The sequence below is a fragment of the Equus caballus genome, chromosome 11 (assembly GCF_041296265.1).
Source record: "Equus caballus isolate H_3958 breed thoroughbred chromosome 11, TB-T2T, whole genome shotgun sequence".
Lineage (NCBI taxonomy): Eukaryota > Metazoa > Chordata > Mammalia > Perissodactyla > Equidae > Equus > Equus caballus.
In genome coordinates, this window is record NC_091694.1 from 57,550,788 (window position 1) to 57,559,704 (window position 8,917).

General features: G+C 43.9%; 1 long non-coding RNA gene across 1 annotated transcript; it reads left to right on the forward strand.

Moving 5' to 3' along the window:
- Positions 1-1,922: 1,922 nt before the first annotated feature.
- Positions 1,923-6,412, forward strand: LOC138916325 (uncharacterized). The gene is made up of 3 exons (XR_011423504.1): positions 1,923-1,989; positions 3,722-4,975; positions 5,973-6,412. It is a non-coding gene; the product is annotated as an uncharacterized lncRNA (long non-coding RNA).
- The last annotated feature ends 2,505 nt before the right edge of the window (positions 6,413-8,917 follow it).

Here is an 8,917-nt window from a genome sequence, read left to right on the forward strand (position 1 = left end):
CCTTTAATGTTATTTGAAATTTCAAATTAAAAAACAACATAAATATCATGATTCCAATATGCTCTCCTTCCCACTGTCCCCAGCTGAAAACCACTCTTAAGGTTATTAGCTATTTTCCAACGGGGGCTTTATAATAACAGCTAACATTTATTGAAAGTTTACTACGTGCCAGGCACTGCTCTAAACATTTTACAAGTACAAACTCGGTAAAAACACCAGCTTTATATGTATTCATATTTCTCCCATTATACAGATGAAGAACCTGATGCCCAGAAAGGCTAAGTAACTTGCTCAGACACACAACTAGAGAGTGACAGAGCCAGACTTCTGAGTCCCTAAACTCTGATCGGTTTACCCAACTCCCTACATAGCACTGATCGTTTGAATCGATTCCAATTTGGTTTTCCTTCAACAGTGGATAAACCTTTTGGGGTATCTACAGATCAAGCTGCTGCCACAGGAAGCCCACCTGGGAACAGGGTGAGGCAGCACTCCCAGCAGAATAGCTGCTCGGGGCACTGGTTCTGAAGCCCCCTGCTTGTCCCACTCAAAACCCACAAAGTCCTCCTCTAAATAATCCCATGAAATGAGTATTTTTTTCAACGTCCCTAGATGAGAAAACTGAGTCCAGTGGGACTGACCTCAAACACGACAGCTGTGAAGCAGCCAGACAGAGATCCAAACCCAGGTGTCCCGCGCAGCCACAGTCTCTCCCCTCCTTCCCTCACCACCACCCCAGAGAGAGCCTTTGAGATTCCCAGGGCCATCCACAAACCTGATCACCCCTGGGGAAGAAGCTACTCTGAGCTCTCATTTCCTGGGACAGAACAGAGGTCATGTCTATTTTCCTTGGCCCAGCTCCCTTCAGGGGAGTCAACCTTTGCCCAGCCTGAGAGCTCAAAAGACTTTTCAAGAAAAACGTTAAACACTGTACGTTTGAAGCATTCGTTACATTTCCAAAATGTTTGCGCTACATTTAATGATGGAGATTTTTTTCTTTTACAATGGAGCTAAAAGCTGCTGCATATAAAAGAACAGAGACTCTCAGGGTACATGCTAGTTTGAGGCACCAGAAAGCACTGGAAATAGATTAAACCATCAAGATTTTCAGAACAACCACCAAACGTTACAGCTCACATTCAGACTCATTACTGGCCTTTGCGTCCTTTGGGAAGAGGTCGAGGTGACATAAACTCCGGAGGAGGCCTGGTGAGGGAGTGGCGTGGGGACAAACACAAGCAAACGGAAATGACAGCAGGAAACCAAACCGGGAAACGCTACCTGGGCGTGGGCAGGATGCCATCCTCATCCACGGCTGGGTGGAGAGCACGCAGGACTGGCCTGAAGGGAGCCAAGGCCAGCCCAGAGCCCACTTCTGTGGGAGGAAGAGCAGTGCGACTAGAGGCAAAGCAGAAGCCAGGAAGACACCATGACTTCTCCCGATCAGGAGGTGCACAAACTGGAGGCGAAGCAGGCCATGGCAGGACTGGCACCCACACTCTAGAAGCCTGAGGAGGAAGACTGGTCATCATCACCCACACCGAGCTCAGAGCACAGCGCCATCACCCCAAGAGTAACACGAAAGCAAGACCTTGCATTCTCGCTGAAACGTGTGCTGGGGGCTCTTCGTGGTTTTGGACTGCCTTCCCCAGAATGAGACAGAGACTCCACTAACCCCGCTATAACGTAGGCTCCTTAACATCCAAGGCTTTCTCTTGTTCACTGTCCCATCCTCAGCACCCAGAACTGTGCCTGACACGGAGAGATGCTTGCTATACTTTTGTGGACTTGCTAAGAAAACCAGCCAAAGAGAGAAGTGCAGACATCCTTCATCATTCTGCCCCCGGTGCATCTGTCACAAAGGAGATGCCAACCTGTGACATCAGCGCCCCGTGCTGGGACAGCCCCCAACTCCAGCTTCTGCTCCTCTCTTAGATCTCAAGCTGCCCAGTGACCAGCAGCCTGAGGCAAGGTTTTAACAGCACCTAAGTAAATAAGGAGAATTCCTTTTAGGGGGCCCAATAGTAGTTAAGTTAGATATGGTTTATCCTAGGATTAACATATGAGGAAGAAAGCACAGGAACTGTGAAACATTCTGTACCATAAGGGTGTAGATTGATTGATAGAATTACGTAGAATTCATATATATACTCATATGTGCTTGTGTTTGTATGTATGTGCGTGTGTATTTATATATAATATATCGCAGGAAATATATAGTGCTGACTTGTTCCCGTCATCCAGTTTGTTGTTTGTTTTCTTTCTGGCCTCCTTCCTCCCAATTACATTCAAAAATTGTACGGAAACATGCCTGATGATTCCATCTGACAAGTGGAACGGGGGTGGGAAGGGTAGGTGTGAGAAGCTGACTGCTTCTAGTGAAGTTAAAAACTAAATTGTGACTATATCAGAAACAAGAAACGATTTTTGAGACTGAATTTTAGATAAAAATCTCAGACTTACAAAAAAAAATTGTATGGAAACAAATGGAAATTTCTGCTCTTTATTTGATGGATTCCTATAAAATGTGGGATTTGTCCTATGGAACTGAAACACTAAGTGTGTAAGGCTCTCAGCTGTGAGAGATGTGCTATAGGCTGAATTGTGTCCTCAAAAAAGATGTTGAAGTTCCTAACCCCTACTACCTGTGTATGTGACCTTATTTGCAAATAGGGTCTTTACAGAGGTAGTCAAGTTAAAATTAGGTCATTAGGGTCGGCCCTAATCCAAAATGACCGGATTTGTAAACCACCCACTTTACGGTACTTTGTTACGACAGCACTAGGAAACTAATACAGATAGACACTAGCTGAAGCAGAAAAAGCGGTGTCATCAGCACTCGATTTTTTATCGATTTCCCTAAGCTCTGCTTTCCTCAGTCTGGGCTGCACTCCCAGGCAAGCCGTCACTGCACGGTGGCCCCCAGAAGCAACAGACTGACAACCCTCCCGTTTCAAGTCCTCTCAGGGGAGAGCTTCTCCTCCCAGGAATTCCAGCAGGAGAGCTGGAATCAAGTCTAAGCGACTTGAGCCCTAGGGGTAGGGTCAGCCTCCACCACACCCCAGGTCTGAGAGTGGGAGAAGGATTTTTCCCCGTGGAAAACTGGAGTTCTAATCCTAAAAAGGAGGGAAATCCATGCCGAATGCTAGGCAGGCGAAACATAGGAAGGTAGCTAGAATACATTTTAACATAAGAGATCATGCATCCATTCAGTCAACAAGCACTTATTGAGTGCAAGGCATATTCTAGGTGCGTGAGATAAGTCAGTGAGCAAAAGGGACGAAGATCCTGCCCTCTTGGAGCCTATACTCTGGAAGGAGGAAGAGGAAGTCATTGAAGGCCGGGAAAATCACTGCGGCAAATTCAGTGCCTGCTATCCTGTGGGCTCTGAATGTTTGTTGAATGAATAAATGAATGGAAATGAGAACAAGTGGATCTGCCAACTGAATTCCAGCTACCTCTAAAAGCCCATGGAGACAGAAGATTATGGGGTTCCCAAGGGCTATGTAGGCTGGGACTTCAGTAGAGACAGAGGCAGGTGGATCTCTGAACCCCAGGAAGGTGATAAATGACTTAATCCATACTGGAGAACTTAATCCCTGGTGATGTGACATTCTGTGACAGACACGCTGGAAATGGACATGTAAAACCCCTATTACAATTATCCTTTCATGGAGCTGAAACCGAATGTCCCTTAAATACTGTTTTTCTGTTCCTTCAGGAAACTCGTCGCCAGGCTGCCTCAGTGTGAAAAGAACTGTGCTTATTCTAAGAGGAAAAAAGAAGAGCATGAAGTCACCCTATTTTGCAATCAGGATTCTTCAACAGCCAAATGTGCTTAAATCCAAAATGCCCCCTCCCTGAGTGAGATCACGGATGGAGTGAGCGCTCGCGGCTGAGTCGGTGAGCTTTCGGAAAAAGCAGAGTTTTACAATAACAGCCTCAACACACGCAGCTCCCTCTGAAATTCTCAGTCATCCAAACAGGTTCCTGCTCCCCAAGAGAAGGACACGGTCTCTTTGTTTGCTTTAATCCAAGGACAAAGATGATGACCACTGGCGACGGCTTAAGTGGATATTCAGCCCATTCAAAAACATCAGGGATGTTTTATTCATTGACTTATTCACTCATCAACAAACACTTCTGGAGCACTGTGTCCAAGCTTGAGAAAGAACGATCAGCAAAAACAGACTCAGTTCTACTCTGATGGAGCTTCTGGCTGACCCTAGCTTACAGTTTGTGGAGCTTACAGGCTGACATCAATCAATCACAAAGAAACATACAATTTCAAGTTGCCTGGAGCATAAATGTGGAGATTTGATCTAATTGAGAAGGTCAGAGAAGACTTCTCTGAAGAAGTGATAATTCAACTGAAATTTAAAGGATTGAGTAGAAAGTATCCAGAGAAGAGAAAGGAGAACAAATTGTTCCAGGGGAAGGAACAGAATGTACAAAGGCTAGTAGTGAAAAAGAGCAACCCTCAGCATGCCTGAAATACACAAGGGGGATGCAATGGGAAATGAGCCTGGAAAAGTTGGCAGGGACAGACACTGAAGACAAGTCACACGAAGAAGCTTTGTCTTCATCCTAAAAGTAACAGGAAGGCATCAAGGTTCTAAGCAGGAAGTGGTACACTCAGATTTGTGTTTTGAAGCCGTGGTAGACGCAACGTGGAAAAGAATGGGAGGGTCAAGATGGAAGCAGGCAGACCATTGAGGCGGCCATGGTAGCAGTCCATGTGACCGTTCACGGACCAGGATGGCGGTAGAGGAGATGAAGAGGAGAAAATGAATTTGGAATTGTTTAGGACGTCAAAGCAGCAGACCTTGCTGATTAATTAGATGCAGAATTGAGTGTGAGAAGGTATCAAGGTCAACTCCTAGGTTTCTGGCTTGTGTGATTGGATGTTTGATGGAACCATTGATTGAGATAGGGCTCGCTGGAGGAGGAGCAAGTTTTAAGGAGAAATTATTTGGTGAGTTTTGTTGTTGTTGTTGTTGTTTTAATTAATAGACTTTATTTTTTACAGTAGTTTTAGTTTCACAGAAAAATTGAGACGAAAGTACAGAGAGTTGCCATACACTCCCCTTCCCGCCATGTAGCCACCATCTCAGGACCACACAGAATAGTTTCACTGTCCTAAAAGTCCCCTGTGTTTCATCCATTCATCTATCCCTCGCTTCTTCCACCTCCTGGTGACACTGACCTTTTTACTGTCTCCATAGTTTTGCCTTTTCTGGAATGTCATATAATTGGAATCATACAGTAGGTAGCCTTTTTGGATTGGCTCCTTTCACTTAACAATATGGATTTAAAGTCCCCCCCAGACTTTTTATGACTTGATAGCTCATTTCTTTTTAGCACTGAATTATATTCCATTGTCTGGATGTATCACAGTTTGTTTATCCATTCACCTACATTGGCTGCTTCCAAATTTTGCCAACTATGAATAAAGCAGCTATGAACGTTAATATGTAGGATTTTGTGTGACAAGTTTCAAGCTCATTTGGGTAAATACCAAGGAGCACAATTCCCAGATCACATGGTAAGAGTATGTTTAGTTTTCTGAGAAATTGCCCAACTGTCTTCCTAAGTGGCTGCACCATTTTTCATCCCCACCAGCAATGAATGAGAGTTCCTGTTGCTCCACGTCCTCACCAGCATTTGGTATTGCTCGTGTTTTCGATTTTAGCCATTCTAACAGGCGTATAGCGGTATCTCATTGTTTAACTCCCAATTCCCTGATGATAAATGATGTTGAGCATCTTTCAGTTTGCATATTTGCCACCTGTAGGTCATCTTTGGTGAAGCGTCTGTTCAGATCTTTTGCCCACTTTTTAATTGGCTTGTTTGTTTTCTTATTGTTCCGTTTTTAAAGATTTTTGCATATTTTGAATGCGAATCCTTTATCAGATCATCTTTTGCAAATATTTTCACCCAGTCTGCAATTTGTCTTTTCATTCTCTTAATAGACACTCTTGCAAAGCAGAAGTTGGTGAGTTTGACTTTGAACTTGTTTGCCTTGAAGAGCCTTTGTGGCATCGAGGGGGAAATGCCAAGCAGGCAGGCGAAATCCTGGGACAGGAGAGAGCGTGGTGAGTTCCAGGAACCCAAGGAAGGGAGTGTGACTGGAACGAAGAGAGAACAGGACACAGCCAGTCCATCAGGGTCCTGTGGGTTTGGGTGAGGAGCTTGGTCTTTACCCCACTGAAGAGTTAATTCCTGAAATTCTGATGAGTGGCCTTTGAAGCCAAGCCTTTTGATTCTGATAGCGTCAAACATCCCAGCCAAATGCCCTTCTCAGAGGCAGTGAGGCAGTGAAGAGCAAGTCACACCTCGGTGTTTCATCCAGTGCCTTGGGTTGAACATGTGTTTAATCAATATTTGTTGAGTAAATAAATTAAATGTCTAATATGTTGTGTGGCATTTATAAAAATATCCACATGATAAATTCATTGATTTATTCAAAATAAAAAAATAAAATTCATGAGTGACTAGTATGTACAGTACCAGGCACTGTACTAGTTTCTGTGAACAAAACAGACGAAGATCATGGCCGCCCTAGAGCCTATATCCTTGAAAGAGGAAATAGAAAATAAAATACAAACATAACAAGTGAATTATATTGGACACTAAAGGGATTATCAAACTCTGGGAGAGAAGAAATCGTGAAGAAAGGTAAGACAAGTATCTGTTTATGATGTTAAATAGAAGGCCACAGCATGCTTCATTGATGAGTAACATTTAAACAAAGATTTGAAGGAGGGGAGGCAATAGCCATGTGGCTATCAGGGGAATAGCATTCCAGGGAGAGAGAACAGCCAGTGCAAAGGCCCTGAGGTGGGGAAGTGCCTGGAAAGTTCAAGGAACAGCAAGGAGGCCTGGCAGCTGGAGCAGAGAGAGCAAGGGGGAAAGAAGCAACAGATGAAGTCTTAAGTGACAGGAGGCCAGATCCCATAATGTACTGTAGGCCAATGTGTGGACTTGAGTGAAATGGGGAACTGTTGCTGCGTTTCAAGTGGAGGAGTGATGTGATGTGGCTTGCATTTTAAAAGGATCCCTCCAGTCTGTTGAGAATGATGGGAGGAAGGAGGCCAGTTAACAATTGCAGTAATTCAGGCAAAAGATGATAGTGGCTTCATTGTAGATAGACACTGAAGAGGGAATTGATAGATTTTCCTGACAGACTGGATATGGTACGTGAGCGAAAGAGAGAAATCAAAGATGACTTTCAAGGTTTTAGAGCTGAGGAACTGGAAGGATGGACCTGCAGTCCACCGAAATATGAAAGGAAGCAGGGAGAGCAGATTTGGAGTGCGCGTGGAGGGAGTCCAGTTTGGCAGATGTCGAGTTTGAGATGCCTTGTAGAGAATGAATGAATAGAGATGTCAAGTAAGGGCTAGAGGGAGTCCGGAGATACGCAGTTGGGCGTCTTCGTACCTAGAAGATACACCATGACACTGAGCCAGATCCCCCAGGAAGCGACTGTAGATGGAGAAGAGAACCACAGACTGAGCCCTGGGGTTAACACATCACTCCTTACCACCTCCACTGCTCCCACCCTGGCCCCAAACCCAGCAACTGCATTTCAACAGCGTCCCTGGTTCCACGCTTGCCCACCTTCAGCCCGTTCTCCCCACTGCGGCCTGAGTGGTCCCATCAAAGTCAGGTCCCGCCACTCCTCTGCTCAAACACTGCCATGGAAAACAACCAAGATGTCCATCAACGGACAAATGGAAAAAGAAAATGTAGCATATCCATACGATGGAGTATCACGTGTTCATCTGCCTGGCGCTTGTCCTGAATTGTTTATTTTGTAATGAAGTATGAATAACAAGTAAGTGCATTGAAATAAGCCCAAATAGGTTTGGTAGACTTTCATGTTACACTTCCAGCTTCTGCCCAGTTCTTCTCTACCAGGATGTAAAGCTCATAGGCAGCAATCAAGGTTCTCTTTTAACATGTGATTAAATAAAAAACATGATCAGCAATAACTCAGTTCTTTTTCCTGACTCCTCCCAAACACAGCACGTTGTGTCTTACAAGGACGTAATGCCAGGTTCTTGCTGATGCTAAAATGCACTGTGATGTTGCAGGCTTAGGTCAGCTCACTCCTTCTGACTACAAGTGGTGGTAGGAAAAGAAGTAAACAACACTGCAGGAGTGGTGAGGTATTTAAATTAATGGACAATGGTCTTACATGGTTTTTTCCTCTCCAAAGTATCATGATGCTCCATGGAAACTCATGTGCATACTAAATCAACTTTGCATTTCAGCAAGAACATATTTCAAACTGATTTTTTTCATTAACAGGAGAGGGATAATCTTTAAGGTAAAAACTCACAGCACAACCTCTTGGTTATGCCTAATTTTGTCTGTTAGTTTCAATCATCTAACAAAATAATTGAGAAGGAAACAAAAGCACCATATGAAAATGGCACACGATGACATATCAGCAGAATTTGAAACAACCGGACAGAATGAGGAGCCCCCAAGGGAGAAGAAAGCAACTTGGCTGCTTGACTAATTACACGCACTAATAGATTTCCATTGGGCCTTTGGATTCTGAGTTCATTTAATCGCTGGATCAAATTAGAGGTATTTCCAGACTCTTCTCATGGCCACGATGTATGTGGAGCAATACAACAAGATCAGGAATCAGAAAACTTAAATTTAGACTCTTCCATTTTCTAGTTTCCTTTGAATACTCTGAGCTTCACTTTCGTGACCTATAAAATGGAGATAATAATATTTAACCCAAAAAACCTGTTCTGAGTGTGATCATGAGAAAAATAATTATAAAATGTAAAGAATTATACAAGTACAAATGTTGTTATTAATCTGAATTGACTGGAAAAAAAGGAACTGAAGTGTGGCTACACGCTACAACACGGATGAACCTTGAAAACATTATGCT